The sequence below is a fragment of the Protopterus annectens genome, chromosome 17.part0 (genome assembly GCF_019279795.1).
Source record: "Protopterus annectens isolate FY-2018-M chromosome 17.part0, PAN1.0, whole genome shotgun sequence".
Lineage (NCBI taxonomy): Eukaryota > Metazoa > Chordata > Ceratodontiformes > Protopteridae > Protopterus > Protopterus annectens.
The window spans coordinates 757,533,125-757,556,016 of record NC_056751.1 but is presented as its reverse complement, the minus strand read 5'-3'; the positions used below and the strand labels follow the sequence as shown (position 1 = coordinate 757,556,016).

Sequence of the window (22,892 nt, the reverse complement as noted above, 5' to 3'; positions counted from 1 at the left end):
AACATGTTCTACACCCTGTCCTTTACTGTTATGTGTATATCATGTTCTACACCCTGTCCTTTACTGTTATGTGTATATCATGTTCTACACCCTGTCCCTTATTGTTGTGTTTATATCATGTTCTACACCCCTGTCCCTTATTGTTATGTGTATATCATGTTCTACACCCCTGTCCCTTATTGTTATGTTTATATCATGTTCTACACCCCTGTCCCTTATTGTTGTGTTTATATCATGTTCTACACCCCTGTCCCTTATTGTTATGTTTATATCATGTTCTACACCCCTGTCCCTTATTGTTGTGTTTATATCATGTTCTACACCCCTGTCCCTTATTGTTGTGTTTATATCATGTTCTACACCCCTGTCCCTTATTGTTATGTGTATATCATGTTCTACACCCCTGTCCCTTATTGTTATGTTTATATCATGTTCTACACCCCTGTCCCTTATTGTTGTGTTTATATCATGTTCTACACCCCTGTCCCTTATTGTTATGTGTATATCATGTTCTACACCCCTGTCCCTTATTGTTGTGTTTATATCATGTTCTACACCCCTGTCCCTTATTGTTATGTTTATATCATGTTCTACACCCCTGTCCCTTATTGTTGTGTTTATATCATGTTCTACACCCCTGTCCCTTATTGTTGTGTTTATATCATGTTCTACACCCCTGTCCCTTATTGTTGTGTTTATATCATGTTCTACACCCCTGTCCCTTATTGTTATGTTTATATCATGTTCTACACCCCTGTCCCTTATTGTTGTGTTTATATCATGTTCTACACCCCTGTCCCTTATTGTTATGTTTATATCATGTTCTACACCCCTGTCCCTTATTGTTATGTTTATATCATGTTCTACACCCCTGTCCCTTATTGTTGTGTTTATATCATGTTCTACACCCCTGTCCCTTATTGTTATGTGTATATCATGTTCTACACCCCTGTCCCTTATTGTTATGTTTATATCATGTTCTACACCCCTGTCCCTTATTGTTATGTTTATATCATGTTCTACACCCTGTCCCTTACTGTTATGTGTATATCATGTTCTACACCCCTGTCCCTTATTGTTGTGTTTATATCATGTTCTACACCCCTGTCCCTTATTGTTATGTTTATATCATGTTCTACACCCCTGTCCCTTATTGTTATGTTTATATCATGTTCTACACCCCTGTCCCTTATTGTTGTGTTTATATCATGTTCTACACCCCTGTCCCTTATTGTTATGTGTATATCATGTTCTACACCCCTGTCCCTTATTGTTGTGTTTATATCATGTTCTACACCCCTGTCCCTTATTGTTGTGTTTATATCATGTTCTACACCCCTGTCCCTTATTGTTATGTGTATATCATGTTCTACACCCCTGTCCCTTATTGTTGTGTTTATATCATGTTCTACACCCTGTCCCTTATTGTTATGTGTATATCATGTTCTACACCCCTGTCCCTTATTGTTGTGTTTATATCATGTTCTACACCCCTGTCCCTTATTGTTATGTGTATATCATGTTCTACACCCCTGTCCCTTATTGTTGTGTTTATATCATGTTCTACACCCCTGTCCCTTATTGTTGTGTTTATATCATGTTCTACACCCCTGTCCCTTATTGTTATGTTTATATCATGTTCTACACCCTGTCCCTTATTGTTATGTTTATATCATGTTCTACACCCCTGTCCCTTATTGTTATGTTTATATCATGTTCTACACCCCTGTCCCTTATTGTTATGTGTATATCATGTTCTACACCCCTGTCCCTTATTGTTATGTTTATATCATGTTCTACACCCCTGTCCCTTATTGTTATGTTTATATCATGTTCTACACCCTGTCCCTTATTGTTATGTTTATATCATGTTCTACACCCCTGTCCCTTATTGTTGTGTTTATATCATGTTCTACACCCCTGTCCCTTATTGTTATGTGTATATCATGTTCTACACCCCTGTCCCTTATTGTTGTGTTTATATCATGTTCTACACCCCTGTCCCTTATTGTTATGTGTATATCATGTTCTACACCCTGTCCCTTATTGTTGTGTTTATATCATGTTCTACACCCCTGTCCCTTATTGTTGTGTTTATATCATGTTCTACACCCTGTCCCTTACTGTTATGTGTATATCATGTTCTACACCCCTGTCCCTTATTGTTATGTTTATATCATGTTCTACACCCTGTCCCTTATTGTTATGTTTATATCATGTTCTACACCCCTGTCCCTTATTGTTATGTGTATATCATGTTCTACACCCCTGTCCCTTATTGTTGTGTGTATATCATGTTCTACACCCCTGTCCCTTATTGTTATGTTTATATCATGTTCTACACCCCTGTCCCTTATTGTTATGTTTATATCATGTTCTACACCCCTGTCCCTTATTGTTATGTGTATATCATGTTCTACACCCCTGTCCCTTATTGTTGTGTTTATATCATGTTCTACACCCTGTCCCTTACGGTTATGTGTATATCATGTTCTACACCCCTGTCCCTTATTGTTGGGTTTATATCATGTTCTACACCCCTGTCCCTTATTGTTATGTTTATATCATGTTCTACACCCTGTCCCTTATTGTTATGTGTATATCATGTTCTACACCCCTGTCCCTTATTGTTGTGTTTATATCATGTTCTACACCCCTGTCCCTTATTGTTATGTGTATATCATGTTCTACACCCCTGTCCCTTATTGTTGTGTTTATATCATGTTCTACACCCCTGTCCCTTATTGTTATGTGTATATCATGTTCTACACCCCTGTCCCTTATTGTTGTGTTTATATCATGTTCTACACCCCTGTCCCTTATTGTTATGTGTATATCATGTTCTACACCCTGTCCCTTACTGTTATGTGTATATCATGTTCTACACCCCTGTCCCTTATTGTTGTGTTTATATCATGTTCTACACCCTGTCCCTTATTGTTATGTGTATATCATGTTCTACACCCCTGTCCCTTATTGTTGTGTTTATATCATGTTCTACACCCCTGTCCCTTATTGTTATGTGTATATCATGTTCTACACCCCTGTCCCTTATTGTTATGTGTATATCATGTTCTACACCCCTGTCCCTTATTGTTATGTTTATATCATGTTCTACACCCTGTCCCTTACTGTTATGTGTATATCATGTTCTACACCCCTGTCCCTTATTGTTATGTTTATATCATGTTCTACACCCCTGTCCCTTATTGTTATGTTTATATCATGTTCTACACCCCTGTCCCTTACTGTTATGTTTATATCATGTTCTACACCCTGTCCCTTATTGTTATGTTTATATCATGTTCTACACCCCTGTCCCTTATTGTTGTGTTTATATCATGTTCTACACCCCTGTCCCTTATTGTTATGTTTATATCATGTTCTACACCCCTGTCCCTTACTGTTATGTGTATATCATGTTCTACACCCCTGTCCCTTATTGTTATGTTTATATCATGTTCTACACCCCTGTCCCTTATTGTTATGTGTATATCATGTTCTACACCCCTGTCCCTTATTGTTATGTTTATATCATGTTCTACACCCTGTCCCTTATTGTTGTGTTTATATCATGTTCTACACCCCTGTCCCTTATTGTTATGTGTATATCATGTTCTACACCCCTGTCCCTTATTGTTATGTGTATATCATGTTCTACACCCCTGTCCCTTATTGTTATGTTTATATCATGTTCTACACCCCTGTCCCTTATTGTTATGTTTATATCATGTTCTACACCCCTGTCCCTTATTGTTGTGTTTATATCATGTTCTACACCCCTGTCCCTTACTGTTATGTGTATATCATGTTCTACACCCCTGTCCCTTATTGTTGTGTTTATATCATGTTCTACACCCCTGTCCCTTATTGTTGTGTTTATATCATGTTCTACACCCCTGTCCCTTACTGTTATGTGTATATCATGTTCTACACCCCTGTCCCTTATTGTTGTGTTTATATCATGTTCTACACCCTGTCCCTTATTGTTGTGTTTATATCATGTTCTACACCCTGTCCCTTATTGTTATGTGTATATCATGTTCTACACCCCTGTCCCTTATTGTTGTGTTTATATCATGTTCTACACCCCTGTCCCTTATTGTTATGTTTATAACATGTTCTACACCCTGTCCCTTACGGTTATGTGTATATCATGTTCTACACCCTGTCCCTTATTGTTGTGTTTATATCATGTTCTACACCCCTGTCCCTTATTGTTATGTTTATAACATGTTCTACACCCTGTCCCTTACGGTTATGTGTATATCATGTTCTACACCCCTGTCCCTTATTGTTGTGTTTATATCATGTTCTACACCCCTGTCCCTTATTGTTGTGTTTATATCATGTTCTACACCCCTGTCCCTTATTGTTATGTTTATATCATGTTCTACACCCCTGTCCCTTACTGTTATGTTTATATCATGTTCTACACCCTGTCCCTTATAGTTGTGTTTATATCATGTTCTACACCCCTGTCCCTTATTGTTATGGGTATATCATGTTCTACACCCCTGTCCCTTATTGTTCTTATTATTTTTCCACCTGTCATTAACTGATTCCAGTACATTAATCTCCCATAAACATTCAAGCTTCTGACAGTGTGTTGCTTGCAGCCCCCTTGCTTGTAACATTTGTACTGCAGGTAACTTATTCAACCAAGTTATTGTGTTTGCTTCTTTCAAGTTATTTTTTATCATTATCATCTTCACCACCAATGTCCCTCTGCCTTTTTCCCTTCCACTATCTGTCATTAATAGAGATTACATCTCTCTTAAACCCTCTCAATTATTGTATTAGCATGGCTTTCCTTCTACAATGGTGGTTTGGGTCCAACATCTTATGTAACATTTTAAGTATATCTACCTTGCAACATGTCTCAAAGTAAGGGGCTCCCAACCAATCCTGCTTCTGTTGGTAAAATTATAAAATTTCATACTTTATACCAACTGAGGTTTTTGCTCTACCTATATAAATGTTGTAGTACAATTTCTCAATTTATTAAAAAAGAATCATCTCAGGGAGGAAAAGCAAAATCCTAAGGCATATACTGTACTAGTGACGGAACAAAACATAAGACTGCCTGAAGTCTTTGTGTTATATCTAGATAGATATTCTTCCATTTCTCATCTATATTTTTTGCTTTACTTAAAACACTCTCTAATGTTAAGGACAATAACCCTTCAGTTGTCTCTGGTAACCTCAATCCAAACGAAACTAGATGAATGGAGTCATTCAGAAAGTTATACACTTGGGGTGGAGCCTGAATGGCTAACTGAAAGCAGCAGTATTTTGGAGCTCCATATAACTAGTTAAATAAGACAGGAAAAAAAATTCTTTTTTTTCCTTCAAAGTATATAATCTTATAGATAAAGGATTAATTTACATAATTAAAAACTTTGGTGAAGTTTTACAAATAATTTCCTGTCAAAAAGCTTGGAGATATATTCACTTGTTAAAATGAGCAACTCAAAGAATTCTCACCAGGATGCTGCCTTAAAGAAGGAACTACAACAGATAACATCTACCCTGCAGGAGTTGTCTTTGAAGATGGATGATTTTAAAGAGAACCTAGAAAATCTTAAAACAAGCAGTCACGGAAATGCTACAACAATACCAGACAAGGATAACAGGAATAGAGGTTTCTCTAAATGACTTAGAAAGCAGACTTAAGGAAGAGGAAACCCATAAAGAACTGTTTCTTAAACAAAACATTTGGTTAATAAAGTGGATGACTTGGAAAATAGAGAGAGGGCAAATAACATCAGGATTTTCAGATTACCTGAAAACACAGAAGGTGGGCATATTATTTCCTTTTTATCAAGCTGGATCCCTGACTTTTTAAATTTAAAAGAAGGACTTTCCTTTGGCATTGAAACAGCACACAGAGATCTTGGGAAACCTACCACAAACTCAAACTCTCCTCCTAGGTCAATAATTATCAAATTTCTTTCATACTTGGACAAGGAACTGATTTTAAGATCTGCTTGGAGGAAGGCACCTCTAAAATATAAACAAAGCCTGATAAGATTTGATAATGACTATTCATCTAGAATAATGGAACAAAGGAAAAAAAGTGTGGCCAATGATGAAGTTTCTGAAACAAAATAACATCAAGGCACAACTTGCATATTCAGCTACGATAAGAATACTGTATGCCAACGAGATGAGGACTTTGACTTAGAGGAAGCCTCTTCATTTATTAAAACTAATAATGTGATTACTTTAGCAGAATATATGGATTGGATGTCACCTTCTCTCAAGAGAACAAAAGAAACAAATGTCTGGACAGACTTCAAAAAGAAGAAGCAAAAGATATATACTGTTACAGCCAAATCTCTCAAAGCATCTACTATGATATGAATTGTTTTAACATTACTTTAAAGGACCAAATTTACTGCTTAGAATTTTAAAACAAAGGTAACTAACTAATGGGATCTTTATCTATATTTTTTGAAAATAGATGACTTATGAGAGTTCAAATTACCTCAGGTATGTAAAACAGGGTACTTTTCTTTCACAGAAGGAGGGTTATACAGCACATAAAATATATATACTGTAAATCAACATACATAGTAAATGTGTATTTTCTCTTAATTTTCTCTTTTCTTTCTCTCTTCTCTTTTTTCTCATTATTTATTTTAACTGCATCTGATCTCCCTTTCTAAATTCTCTCCTATTTACTATACTAATATAGTCTGTATATATTTAATATCTCACTATCTATACATAGATAAATAATAGTCTAAAATAATCTAGTTTTAAGGTAGACTAATTGGAATAGTGAACTTAATTATTACAATATTTATTAGATTAATGATAGGGGACATGTTCGTGATTAACTCTGAGATGTCCCAGTCATGTATATATGTCCTTTGAATTATTTCCTTTTAGTATTAACAAATACATAAAAATGGAGGGAAAATGTACTTGTTGGTTAAGAGAAGTGAAGCTTTCTTCACATTCTATTTGCGTTGCCATAGCAACAGTAAACTGCTGCAGTTTCTAAGGACACTGTGAACCTGCGAAGTGCATTTAGCCTCACAGATAACAAATAATAAGAAAAAGTAATGTTGTTTAGTTATTAAATTGAAATACAACCTAAACAAGGTAAAATACATAATAGGACTATTTGTAATATTTTATGATTTATCCTCATAGGATTACATATTCCTGGAAACACAACTGAAATGTTCCCAAACTACATGTGCACTTAAATGTAGCTACTTGATTAAAAAATATTACTCACTTTAACATGTTGATTTCACAAGCTGTCTGCACTGTAAAAGTCACATTTTATATGTTACTTGAAATTGCTAGTCTCTAGTGCACATGAAAAGATGCATATTACTTTTTGCAACATGTTACCTTTGCAGTTACCTCACTCTCTGTACAATATCACTTGGCAACTGATAGCTATTCATTTAAAATATCAGTTTAAATATTAAATGTACCCTTGGAATGCTACTGACATTTTGACAAAATATAATCTGAACTGTAAAATGAATGACTTGAAAGAAGTGAAGTAATGCATAGGTTTCAGACAGTTCTTGACACTACAGTAAAAGTAAAAATATATATTCACAAGGAAGTATTGAAATGTTTTAGTCTTCCAGTTAAAATAGCTTACTGTCAACATTTTGCGATATCAGAAAGTTTGAAGATCTAGGAAATTACTATTATTTGTCTTTTAATGATTATTAGACCGATGTTAGACTCTGCTTTGTTTAATGAATTGTGACACAGGTTTATGAGGAAAAGTGGACTCAATTAGATGTTATTACAATAGTTATTAGATTAATGGTGGACATTGTTATGCTTAATGGGTTACGGGGCATGTTAGCGATTAACTCTGAAATGTGTTGTTTATATACATACTGTCAGTTGAATTATTTTCTATAATATTAACATAATATATAAAAGGAGGGAAAAATGTACTGTTGCTTGTGAGAAGTGAAGCTTTCTTTACATTCTAATCCCCGTTAACTATTTCAGTTTTTTTTTTAACACTCATTGATTAGGAACCGCTATATTTGTGTTGTCATGGCAACAGAAAACAACTGTGGTAGTTTCTATGGACTTTGTGAATCTGCAAAGTGCATTTAGCCTCGCAGATAAATAAAAAAGTAATGTTGTTTAGCTATTAAATTGAATTACAATCTAAGGAAGGGTAAATTAGATAACTTAATAGAACAACTTGTAAATACTTTATAAATTACTCAGATTGGACTACACATTCCTGGAAACTTAACTGAAATGTCCCCCAAATTACTTGTGAACTTAAATGAAACTGCTTAATTAATAAGCATAACTTACTTTAACAACCTGAATCCATAAGCTATCTGCTCTATATATGCTACATTATTTATGTCATTTGCATATGGCAGTCTCTAGAGCACAAGAAAAAATACATATTATTTTTGCAGCATGCTATATTTGCACTAACCATACATTCTAAACTAACTCAATCGGCAACTGACAAGTTATTTATTTGAAACATTAATCTAAATATTAATTGTGCCCTTGAAATATTGTTGCCATTTTGACAAAACAAAACCTGAATTGAAAAAGGAATGATTTGAAGAAGTGAAGTATTGTACAGATTTCAAAGACAGCTATTGACACTACAATATAAGTAGAAATGTATACATGCAAGGAAAAATTGAAATGCTTAACACTTTTAGTTAAAATAGCTTATTGTTAGCTTTTTGCTTTATCAGAAAATTTAAAGAGCTAGGAAATTATTTCTAATTTGTCTTTATAATGTTTACTAAAGTGATATTAGTCACTGGCTTGTTTAATGGATTGCAAGTCATGTAAAAGATGGACTACTGAATGTTATTTCTGTTTACCTATGTTTGCTGAATTTTTTTTTATTAGTACTGATTTAAAACAAGGGAAAGAAAGGGAAGGGAAATCTCTGTTTTTGGTCAAGGGAGGAGAGGCTTGAGAGTATTCTAACTGCCCTGAGAGCTGTCTAAGAGGCTCTAAACACTATCTGATTAAAACTTACCTAAGGTAAGTCTTGATTACTATATGGGTAGCTACACATTCATTCTAGACCTGATGTGATTACCCATTCTGGAAGCAGGAGCTGCCCTATACAGGGTGGGAATTGTCAGGGTGATCATAGTTCATTCTTAGACTCTGCTTTGTAAATCTATAAATAAGTAAAAGCACTTGTTCTTCTTTTGGCTTTTCCCAGTTAGGGGTCGCCACAGTGCAACTCCGGTCCGCTAATGATTGGCAGTAGATTTTTTATGGGTGCTGAGGTGCCAGCTCAATGCCCAATCTTCAACGAAGACATGTCCATTCTACGCATTTCTTTCTAATGCCACTCGGCCACGGGGAGGACATGCAGACTCCACACAGAAGGTGCTCCCGCTGAGAATCAAATGGGAGAACCTCTTGCTGTGAGTTAACAATGCTACTGCTGCACCACCGTGGCTTATAAATATGTAAAAGCACTGCACACTAGAATGTAGGGCGCCTCTACTCAGAGTCAGGATACCACTGATAAGCCATGTCTTTTCATAAGCGTAAGTTGAAGGTGGTGAGCTGAAGAGTGGGAAAGTAAAGGAAGACAGTACACCTACAGTAAATTCATATTTCATTGGTTTCATTGTCTCTTACAGAGTCCTTTTAGTCAAATTATTTTAGTAATAATCTATTTGTTGTTGGCTTATTTAGTGTATGCTCCTCTGTTGCATTTAATGTATCCAAAATGACATATCTGACATGTTTGGGATCTCTTAAGGATAACTAAATATTCAATATTTTCTAAGTCAACATAATAATTGTTTTCACTACTAGCATTCCATCCTGATATATAAAATACTATAGAATAATAATAGAATAATATAGAATTTCATATCTCTTTTAAGAAAATTCTCCATATAATAATTTAACATATGGAGCTCAGTTGATATTGTTGGTTAGAGGTATGAGTGATAATCCAATAGATCTATATTTATCTATTGGATTAGGAATGACTTTCATTCCATGTTTAATGGGAAATTCATATTTACTTGTATTTGATACTTTAGAATTAATGTTTTATAGAAGTACATTTTTTAAAGCCTGACCAGAATTTTACCCTACTTGTATTTAAAGAAGAAAGAACATTAAATTACACTCCCAGGTTTACAGACCTAAAAATAACATTCAATGTTATCAGAGGATATGGTATAACTACTATAACGAAAATAATAAAAAGAAACAAAATGTTTCTTCCAACAATAACTTGAAATGGATTAAACATTCTTATCATTAAATACTAATGACTTAAATAATGCAAATATGACTTAAATAATGCAAGATCGTAGGTTTACCCCGGGTATCACTTCTGTGTCACTGTTAGACAGAGGCACAGTATACTAACCTCGAAAAAGGGCATAGCAAAATTAATTTAAAATGGGTGGCGAAAGCCAAACACACTCTGGCTAGGCTTATAAATGCCCTAGGGCAGATAGCCTAGTATGAACCTATGAACCTAATAAAATATCAGACTTACTAAATATTTAAATCTAAATAAGGCACAAGTAGTATTTCTCCAGGAAACACATTTTAAGACTAATGATAACTTTATTTGGAACCCTAAGAACTATACAGTCTTCGCTCAATCCTCCTACGGAACAAAGACAAAAGGAGTATCAATCCTCTGGAAGAAAAACATAATCACTCCAAATGTTATTTATAAATATGAAGACAAAGAAGGTCTACTAGCATTTGTTATAATTACATTTAATAACAGAATATGGACCTTAGCTAATCTATATTGGTTCCCAGGAATTGGAGCAGGAACAGTTAAAAAACACCTAGATTTTATTTCCAACAATTATAAAGGAAATCTTATACTGGGAGGAGACTTTAATTCTACCTTAGAAGCTTCTGAAACCACCAAGAAGTCTTTTCACATAGCAAGAATTTCAAAATCCTTAAAAAGATTGATTGATTCATTTCATTTAATAGACACTTTTAAAGTAAAAGATGATAAATCTTTATTATTTTCCCATAAAGACCATAGATTTGGAACACAAACCAGAATAGACAAATTATTCATAGTTCAAGATTTACAAACAAAAATCCTCAACTTCTCAATAGTTCCATGCCCCTTCTCAGATCATGACTCTCTGATAATGAAGCTCCAAATAGAGTTTAAACCTTTAATCCTCTCAACTAGAATTCTATCATATATCACAAAAATTAAAAAATTCAGACCCTGGATGTTGTCAGAACTACAATTATTTCTTGAAATTAATAATACAACAGAAATCAGTAGAGTCATTCTTTGGGACTCATTAAAAGTGTATTTATTTGGTAAGACCCTTAGCTGGTACGAAAACAAAGTTAGAGAGTGGGAATCTGAATCATTAGACTTGCAAACCAGACTCGAGAAAAAAATCAAAAAAAAATCAGAATTGCACAGAAGTCAAAAAAGAAATAGAGGAATTAAATTAAAAATATAATGAAATTCTAACACACAAAACTTGTCTAGCCTTGGAAAAATTAAAAATAAACTCCTTAGCCACCTCTCCCAGATATCTACATAACTTCTCTACAAGAATTAAGATACAATCTAAAGCAAATAACATTAGTAGTATATATCATAAAAAAGGGGAAAAAGTATCAGATATAGGAGACATCCTTGAAGCATTTTGGTTCCATTATATGGAACACTTCAAAAAAGAAGATTTAGATACCAACCAAATAAACTTAGATACAAACCTTATCAATATAAAGAAAATTCCCGAAAACTTTAAACTAGACCTACAAAAACCTATATCCTACAAAGAAATTGCTGACAAGATAAAAGAAAGTAAATCTAACAAAGCTCCAGGGATAGATGGTACAATTACGGAAATTTACAAACTCTTCCCTTCAACAGTAATCTCCCTTTTTCATAAAACTTTGCAAGATGTCCAGTCAGAAGCAAAAATACCACCCTCATGGAAATATTCTCTCATAACACCAATTCTAAAAGATAATAAACCATTAGACCTTTGCACTTCATACAGACCTATATCATTACTGAATAATAATTACAAAATATTCAAGTCAATCCTAGCTAACAGAATAAAAATCCCATTTTCAAAGACAATTAATGATCAAACTGGATTTTTATATAACAGACACATGTATGATAATATTAAAAGGATACTTACTCTTATAGATTATGTAAATAAAGAATATAGAGAAACACGTGTAATTGGATTAGACATAGAAAAAGCCTTTGATTCCCTCAACGGGGAATATCTATTTTAAACTTTATCATTATTTGAATTTCCTCCTACCTTTATCTTATTACTAAAAAACATATATATTAACTTAGCTACATTAAATTAGGTCCTTTCACCTAAGAATCTATCCATAAAAAGAAAGGTACTAAACAAGGATGCCCCCTTTTTCCTATTTTATTTGCTTTGGCTATAGAAATACTTGCAGAAATAATATGCAATAATCCAAGAATAAAAGGAAAAGAAGTCTATGACCAGTACATATCTAAAATAATGCTTTTTGCTGATGATATTTTTTAACCCTATCAAACTCCAGAGAGTCATTGGGAGAGCTAGAAGAAGTAATGGAGAAATTTTATAAGATTTCAAGTCTACACTTTAATAGATCAAAATCAAAATTTCAATTTTTAAATAAGAAAAAAAGAACTACAAGTTACAGTTAAATCCATCATAGGAAAACAAGAACTTACACTAAATTATTTAGGAATAGTGTTATGCAAAATATAAATAAAATAATATTAATAAATTATAAAAACATTATTGAAACAATCAAAAAATATATAGAAAAGTGGAATAAAATTATATTAACTTTTGAAGACAGATTGTAATTAATAAAAATGGTCTTATTGTCAAAAATACTATATGTAGCATTAGCAATACAGTTAATTCCTGAAAGATGCATTCTTAAAGAAATAAACTCATGTTTAATAAAATGTTATGGTATCCCAAAAAGAACAGAGTAGCTCTAACTCATCACATTAGACCCTGGAAACAAGGAGGACTGAACTTCTCAGAAATAGAAACATATATGAAAGCATCTGTGCTTAAAACTACAATAGACTGGATAAACCCAAATTATTTTGCCAACTGGAAAGAATTAACAACGGTTATATTAACAAATGAATTTAATCTGTTGAATTTTTTTTTTAATAGTAGACAAATCAAACAAACCCTGGTACATACTATATAACATAATATAACAAAGCCTTCTGAAACAATACTGATTAATTATCACATCAATTCCTTTAGGAAACGTATCAATGCAAACATAGATCTAAAACTTTGGTTTGACCTTTTAACCCCATTTACCATCACTAAGAACTTTCCTCGCAAAATATATAGGGAAACAATAACCTCCTGGGAACAAAATGGATTCTTATGCTGATTTCAATGTGTAAATAAATTAAATGTTTTTTATATATATATATATATATATATATATATATATATATATATATATATATATATAAATAAATAATAAAAACTGCTTACAATATTCCAACACAGGACTGGTTAACCTTACAAAGCATTTTAATGTACACTCAAGATTTGTACAGATTAATTAATAATTCCTCATTTAAAGATATTCCAAATCTAACAGGTTTTCTGTATGAATTTATATATAATAGTTGTGAAAAGAAAAATTCCATTTCAAATCTATATAAAGACTTAATAGCATACAAAACAATTAACAAACCATCATACTGGTAGTTCTTAACAAAAGGTAGTCACTGCAGTTAACAGAAGAAATTAAAACGTATTATCAGTTAATTACACCTCTAACACACAGTACTGGAAAATATTTAACTGGAAATACTTACATAGAACATTTTTAATGCCAGATAGAATTAAAAAGATCAGTACTACTACAAATGTTTTTTGCTGGAGGTGTGAAAAGTCAAATAAAGCAGACTGGATTCATATATATTATGAATGTAATAAAATTAAATCATATTGGAATGGAATCAATCATTTTTTACAAGCTTTAATGAATCCTTTACCTTAACTAAAGCATTGATTGTATTAAATGTAAATGAAGGTCCCTACCTGAATTTGTTATGGACAATACTTGCTATATCAAGGAAATGCATAACCAAAAGGTGGAATTCAAATACACCCCTGACCTTGGAAGAATTCTACACTTTACTGAAGACAACTGCATTGATGGAAATAAAAATCAAAGAACTATGAATCTATCCCAGGCCATTGGTAAATAATCATTAGAAGAAAGTTATATCTTTGTTGGACACTCTGCAATAATCAATATTGTATCTTTGATAACTGATCTGTTAATGCTATATTTAATAACATACAATGTATATAATTGAAAGTCAGGCTATTGTAAATATTGTAAATAGTTGTTTAAAATGATTTTTAAAAATATTATGTAAATGTTATTTTAATTGAAAATAAAAAACATTTTGAGGGAAAATAAGAAAGTTATACACTTCACTCAGCCTGTCGCTAGATATATAATCAGACTTTATGATTTTAGTCTTGTGTGTTTTTCTTATATCCAGCAATTTTATCATATTGTCAAAATGCCTGAAGTATTACTTCCAAATCCTTTTCAGGATCTGACAGATAAAGAAACAAGTCATCTGTATATATTATAATGCCAAATTGTGATTAAATGCCTGCAGCTCATAACTGCTTACTTATATTTGCTTCAACTTACTTGCCAAGGGTTCAAGATAAAAGTTGAATAGAAGAGACAAAATAGGATACCCCTGTTTGGTGCCTTTATTTTAAAACTCTGTTTTCTGTCTTTGTTTGTGCTGAGAAATTATAACACAAACATTTTATTAAATGTACCTATCTCTCAAGAAATCGCATCAGTCCTAGTATTTCAAATAAATACTGCCAATAAACCTTGTCAAATGTCGTTGTGACATCCAGGCTTGTAATTGATAATGTCTGTTTCACTTTGTTTCCAGTTGCCATCGATCACATAATCAGTTAGATTAATAAAACCCTTAATAAACTTGTCCTTAAAAATTACATATATTTCTAATTGTAGACCATTATACCTGGGTACTTAACACTCTTTTGATTCCTAAATAGTGTTTCCACCTCATCTTCTGCAATTTATTGCATCAAGCTGTTCCCCTGACATGGTTCAAACATTTTAATGGAAGTTTGCTTAGAAAGTCCCTCATTTTGTTTTCTTTCCCTCCCACTTTTCCTCAGTGCCCAATAATTGTTAATACAAATAAACAAACTTCCAAGTACATCTCTTGGTCTCCCATCCTTTGATCTATGATCCTGAATATTGACCTCTCCACTTTCTGTTGTCTAAACCACAAAGATACTTTTTTTCCCCTTTAGGTGTTATAGGTTCAGTTGCCATAATCATTAAGGTCTTTGCCTCCCATGCACAAGGTATAAGGTTTGATCCTGACCTCCAGCCAATGCCTGTTTTTACTTTGCATGTTCTCACTGTGTCTCTATAGGTTCTCCCCACTTCTGAAAAACATGCTGAGTGCTTCCGTCTCAAACTCACCAGTGAATGAAGTTGTGGACAGCAACACAGACTCTACATGATGCTCTGCAGGGGGAAAAGTTGAAGAGACCAACTTTTTTGGGCATCTACTGTGGTGCACAGTGTCAGCCAGTGTGTTCCTGCCCAGCCCTGGATTAATAAGGTACTGGCTGGCTGATGTCCAGTTGCTCAGTTACCTGGGATAGCTCTGTTTTGTGAAAGCTGGACATAAAACCAATCAAACTATGCTCAGTGTAGGTTCACTGACTGGATGAAGCTTAGAAATTGATGGCATAATAGTACGGAGGAGGCTGGACATCCTATGTATGGAACGGCAGTGTAGGAAAGCCACTTAGGTTGAAATCCAGGATCTACTACTGAGGAAGAGGACAGACTAGAAATGGTGTCAGAGCTGTGGTAAGAGAGAGGCTTCAGAAGGCAGTAAGGGATGTCATCAGAATTAGTGACAGACTCATGGTAATCAGACTCCAGTGTAAATGAGAGGGCAGTATTCATAATCTCAGCCTATACCCTACAGCAGGGTTGTGATAGTGAGGAAAAGAGTACATTCCTACAGCAGTTGTAGGGCCAGCTAAATAAATCAGGACCTATTGAATTGCTGTTGACAATGGGTGACTTGAATGCACACATCGAGACAGACTGAACAGGATATGAAGACTGCCTGAATCCACATGGGTGGAGCAACAGGAATAAAGGAGAGGCCATTCTAGACTTCTGTCTCACAAATGGCTTGTAGCCAACACATGGTTCAAAAAGAGAGATACTCACAAGATCACATACAAGAGTGGCCAACATGCAACTCAGGTAGATGTCCTCTTAGTAAGGAAAGGGTACTGGGGTAGAATCAGTGTTTACAAAATCATCTCTAGTGAAATAGTCAGCCCATAGCATAAACCACTGATTGCCACAGTCAGCTGCAAGCAGTGGTCAGAGAAGGCAGTAACACCAACAGAGACCAGGCTAATGGCCTGGAAGTTGACTGGAGAGAAAACACAACAGTTCAAGGAATTACTCAGAGTTCTAGCACCCCAAGAAGAGGAGGACATAGGTGGAGTTCAAGGAAGAGTACAGGAAAATGTGGGAGATAGAAAAGACAGACCAGGCTAGAAAGGAATACTGGTTGGCTAACAAAGAAGCTAGAAATGGAGTTGCAATAGCAAAGATTAAGGCATTGGAAGCACTCTCCCAGTTTCTGGAAAATGACTCAGTAAGTAGCACAAAGAAACTATATCAGGTTGCAAGACAGACACAGAAAGATAAAGAAAATAGTCAGACACCCTTCATAAGGGATGCCAGCAACGACCTGCTCACCAGTCCAGAGGACATCAAAGGCAGATGGATGGAGTATTTCCTGCAGCTTCTAAATGAAGAAAACCCCACAGAAGCTTTACTCTTCCAGACACAGACTATGATGAGAGAAGAAGTGGAACGCACCCTAAAAGAAGTAAGAATACCACTAAGGAAAATGAAGTCAGGGAAAGCAGCAGGGTCAGATGAGGTCACAGTAGATATGACAAAGATGCTGGGTGAGATAGGGGAGAAATGGCTCCTGAGGGTACTCATAGTAATGTGGAGAGAAAGGTGTATCCCAAATGACTGGAGAATAAGCATACTCATGCCAGTGTACAAGAACAAAGGGGGCATCCACAATTGTGGCCAGTACAGAGGTGTCTAACTCCTTTCACACTGCATGAAAGTTCTGGAAAGGGTGACTGTATATGAATTTGCATTGTAGTAGAAAGTAAGATGGAAGATGAGCAGTTTGGATTCAGAACAGGATGCAGCACAACTGACCCATTGTTTGCAGTGAGACAGATAGTTGAGAAGAAGCTAGAGATGAGGAACGAGTCCATTTGGGCATTCCTAGACTTGGAGAAAGCATATAACAAGTTCTCAAGAAAGCTGATTTGGGCAGTACTGGTGATTTAAAGTCCCAGAAACAATGGTAAAATTAGTGCAGGCTATGTACAAGGACCCAATGACTCAAGTATGAACAGTATTCAGTCTCACACAGGGGTTCCCAGTGGGAGTGGGTATACATCAGGGTTCAGCTTTGAGCCCACTGCTGTTCATACTGGTGATCTGGCATTACAGGCAGACTCTGAGGAAGAACTTCAGCAAAGGATATAGGAATGAAATGCAAAATTCAAGTCACATGGGATGAAACTAAGCACAGATAAGACAGTGGTAATGGCAGCAAATTGGGGAAATCAGGAGAAGCTGAGAACTGAAATAGAAGGGAAGATAGTGGCACAGGTTAATAGCTTCAAGTATCTGGGAGAGGTGGTTGAGGAGAATGGAAGACTGAATGAAGAGATCAAAGGTAGAGTTAGAGGGGCTACAGCCAACTGGCATAGACTGTCAGGTGTAGTGTATGACAGAAGAATGACAAAGAAAGTGAAAAGTAAGTTGCACAAAACAGTGGTGCAACCTGTACTACTGTATGGTACAGAAACCTGGGAAGTAAAGGCAGAGCAGATGAAGATGTTAAAGGTGATGGAAATGAATTGCCTGAGAGAGGTGGTAGGATGCACACTATGAGACAGATGAAAAAATGAAGACGTAAGAGAAGAAACTAATTTAGCTCCAACTGCAGAAAAAAATTAAGGAGAATAGACTAAGGTGGTTTTGGCACATGTGCTGAATAGCAGAAGGCAATCTGGTGAAGAAGATTTGGGACAGACAAGAAAGTAACCGGAAATGACAGTGTCCAACAAAGAGGTGCATGGATTGTGTGAGAAAAGGTTTGCAACAGTCAGCCATAATTTTCAAAGAAGGCAGGAATGTAGCATTGAACTGAGAGAGATGGCAACAGTAAACACGACACCCCGACCCCATGTAGAAAATGTGAATAAGGGGGTTGATGATGGTGATGATGAGATGTTATAGGTTCATAGGTACGTACTAGGCTAGCTGCCCTTATAGGTTCAGAGGTAAGTACTAGGCTAGCTGCCCTTATAGGTTCATAGGTAAGTACTAGGCTAGCTGCCCTTATCAGTTCATAGGAAAGTACTAGGCTAGCTGCCTTTATAGTTTCAGAGGTAAGTACTAGGCTAGCTGTCCTTATTGGTACATAGGTAAGTACTAGGCTAGCTGCCCTTATAGGTTCATAGGTAAGTACTAGGCTAGCTGCCCTCGCAGGTCATTTTAAGCCTAGCCAATTTCCCTTTTTGTGCTTGAAATAACCTGTCCCATTTGCTCATAGATTGGTTTTACCCATCCCATGGCCAATAATTACATACTACCCCTACAACAACTGAGATCATACCATAGACAATTTTAGGGGACCCATGCATGGGATAAAGTGTTTAGGAGCTTCCTCTGTCAATTAGTAGTACAAGTGGCAATCCTGCGGTAACTTTTCTGTTTTCCATACATAGATCTAAGTTGCAGTTGAATACGGGCAAAGATGAACTTGGGAGTACATTCTACAGTATCGGTATCCTCTTCCAGATCAACCTGTCCCTCCAAACAGTTATGTTGATGTATTTCTGATGCTATTTGACTTGCTAACATGCACCAAATCCATCAGTAATGGGTTGGAGGAAGCCTTTTATGCAGTACAGGTCACCTCTTAGCAGTCTGTAGAATACTGAGTATAGTGACAGAGCTTTGAGTTTGTCTATGTAGGGCATTTTGTTTAGGACCTGTTTTAGCAAGGTATCTCTGTGGATGTTCCAGTTATTGCATGTGCCTGGACAGATACATGTCAAAGGGGGCATTATATTCAATGAATGGCCTAAACATGGCTGAGTAAAGGGGAACAATGACATCCCTAGATTTAGACACAATCCCTTTGTTTCTAAGCTATGTAAAACAGAAGAACTTTCTTCCAACAACAGACAGATGTTGGTCAAAAATTAGATCACTTTCCACATACTGTAAGTCCCCAAATCCCAACCAACTGGCTCAACTCTGAGGGACATAATGTCAATATGGTAATTCCCTGGGAGTAGATGATTTCCCAAATGATACAATAATGTATTTTTGGCAATTAATTTCAGTCCATGATTTTGTCACCAGTTATTTATTTGAGACAAACCTTTCTGCAAGATGGCTAAGTCTTTTGGGGATTCAGTAACTGCTGATAGCATTTCAAGATCAGTTATCACTTTAGGATCTAATATTTTAAGCATTCTCTTAGCTCAATCTGCACTGTAACCTAGAATTTTACCTAGATTATCCTGTAGTACTAGTACTTTGAATACAGCCCCTTCCTTTTTTAGGAATTAATCCTTCTTGTGCCTTCAGTAACTTTGCATGTAACTTAGCTAGTTTTGTATCTAGTAACTGTCTTTTATCATCTAAAAAAATCATTTGCCAATTTATTAGAGCTTCCTTATATCTATCTCACGCCTGAATCTCTGTTTGTCAGGTAGGATCAACATTCATAAGTACTAAGCTGAATTTATGACTGCTCCTGAAAAACATACCGAGATTGAGTCATGGATGCTCCACTTCTCTTTGATGTCATTTCACTCTGATGAAGAAGACTCCATTACATCACAATGCAATACTCTTAACACAAGGGTAACCATACTGTTTCTTGATTCATTATGAACAGAGCCATCTACAAACTTAAAGAACCATTTATTAATCTTGAGAGAAGCAGCTACACTGGGTATTACAAATTTAATTTGAAAATACTGACGCAATGAAAATTTCCTCAGTACATGTTTTGATTGAGGTCCTGCTATCTGTTTAGGGTTACCGTCCTGAATATTCCAGAGATCTAATAAATAGATATAATCTACTTCTATCCATCTTATCAAATAAATATGTTCACCATCTGCCATAACATTTTGGTACGCACTAGATAAAAAGTAATGATCATTTAGTTTCAGACCAGATAAAACATTAAAGGAGTATGGTGCCAGGGTTGATGCCAGGCTATGGAAAACTAATTTAAATGCATTATGTTTTTTCACTTTTTCTTGCTTCCTATTAGTATCACATTTGGTCTGCAAAATGTGTACTCCCTATTGCCTAAGAAAATGTGATGTTTACTCCCATAAATGTAAACAGGATGAAATAAATGTAAATGCATGAATCTGTTTGAAGACAAAATTTCTTGCATCTCCTTTACTAGCACATAAAAAGTGCAAACACACTCCACTTCAAAGAAATAGCTGACTACAGCTATGTAAAGAAATCAGATCTTAAAACGTAGATAGTTAAGAGAGGTATTGGAACTCTCTGTTGTTTCTGGGCTGGTATCATTAAGTCCTTGTCCTTTAGAAGGGGCAATACTGGTTTAGTTACTTTTGCTGTGGGAAATCAAATCATCTAAGGAAAACATTGATGTAATGCTTTCTTCTAAAGGATGTGATGCAATTCTTTACAGGGAACACAACAATGGATCTGGAATGTGTATAAATATTTGATAGTGGCCCTTGTTCTGTTTGTCATTGCTTGGAAGATATTGAAGTGACCACTTCTCTGTAATTTTCCCATCTGTAGTTACTGCTTATTATCTTTTACGAACTTCTAACAGTAAACAATTCAGTACTCTTGACAGTTACATGAATGTAGCTAACTTATAGATTTTTTTTAATATTATTGTGTGATTAACTGCATGCTATTTTATTTTACAATATGCACATTTTCATTCCTCTTTGCTTTATGCAAAACTTATTTATTCAGTTTAATGTCTTTGGGGTGTTCTTTTTATTATATCACTCTTTATTATTTGAGGAGGATTATCATTTACCATTGCAGATCAGCAGACTGTGGCTCCCTGTCTCCACTTAGTTAGATCACCTGAGCCTACTACCAGTGAAAATAAGAACGTGTATTATTTCATATTTGGATTATTTAAGACCAGCAGGTAACTGGATGTCCCTGACCATTCCAGGGTTGTATTAGTACTACTATGCCAGGAGGAAAGCTGTGAAGAGCTGGAGAATTCTGACAACTTTCCCTGAGATTTATCTGTCAAAATAACTTGTATGAAAGGCAGTTATCATACGCAAGGGGCAAAAGAACAGACTGTGGTTCACACTGACAGTGATGAGAAAAGGGTCAGGGTGCTAGGTCAAATACTTAGCTGTAAAAGTGGCCCATGTGCAGACTAATCTGGGGGTGGGTATTGATACCGCTTACCCAGGACATCAATTAATATTCCATTTATGCTATTAAGGCCAGGTTGTATTTTGTGACTTGATTACTAAGTTAGACTTGTCAGCACTCTCTTTTATTTTAACCTGCTGGGTACCAGAAGTGCAACTTCAAAGTCCAACCTGCTGAAGGCAGCTAGAACCTTTTCTTTATATCTGGTGGCAGTGTGGGCCACCGTCCCTCACACATATGGTTGATACTGCTGGTATTTAAAACCTATGCCTGCCACCTGGTCATCACATTTTGATAACAATGACCTTCTTTATCACAGTGGGTCTATAATCACAAGCAAACTGTCATCTGTGTGATAAAAGAGTTTCAAAAAATTGCTCTAGAGATGAATTTCTTGACAATGTTTTGAGATTTATACCATACAAGTTATGATTAAACAGCCAGTCATACTTATTTGTGATATATGGGGACTTTTTAACTATCCCCAATATCTAATATACTGTCAGTTAAAAAAGTGAATCAGTGTGAAGTGTCTCACAGTTTTAAAAGCTGTTTCTTGACTAGAGGTTCACATCACTCTGACTTTTGTTCATTTAGCAGAGTTAAGAAAGTAACAGCTTTTAAAATTGTTAGTACATTTCTGATGCAGTTATATGGTAACTGTTGTATGGGAGGATGAAGTTCTCTTAGTTACAACAGTGTGTATGTAAGAACACTCACTATAACAAAGTGACATATGGCAGCATAATCAAACAATTTCATGTATTACAGCAACATTTCTATCTATCTTATCTGTCTATCTATCTACCTATTTATCTAGCTATCTATCTAGCTCACTGTAACAGGTTTGCTATAACTAGATTCTAGTGGGTGATCCTTGCTATAACTAGATTCTAGTGGGTGATCCTTGCTATAACCAGATTCTAGTGGGTGATCCTTGCTATAACCAGATTCTAGTGGGTGATCCTTGCTATAACCAGATTCTAGTGGGTGATCCTTGCTATAACTAGATTCTAGTGGGTGATCCTTGCTATAACCAGATTCTACTGGGTGATCCTTGCTATAATCAGATTCTAGTGGGTGATCCTTGCTATAACCAGATTCTAGTGGGTGATTCTTGCTATAGCCAGATTCTAGTAGGTGATCCTTGCTATAACCAGATTCTAGTGGGTGATCCTTGCTATAACCAGATTCTAGTGGGTGACCCTTGCTATAACCAGATTCTAGTGGGTGATCCTTGCTATAACTAGATTCTAGTGGGTGATCCCTACTATAACCAGATTCTAGTGGGTGATCCTTGC

At 35.3% G+C, this 22,892-nt stretch overlaps 1 protein-coding gene across 6 annotated transcripts in view; it reads right to left on the bottom strand.

Annotated features, from left to right (window-relative positions):
* Window positions 1–22,892, bottom strand: part of PLEKHA4 (pleckstrin homology domain containing A4) — a 2,050,101-nt gene that overhangs the window by 639,199 nt on the left and 1,388,010 nt on the right. The window lies entirely within an intron of this gene.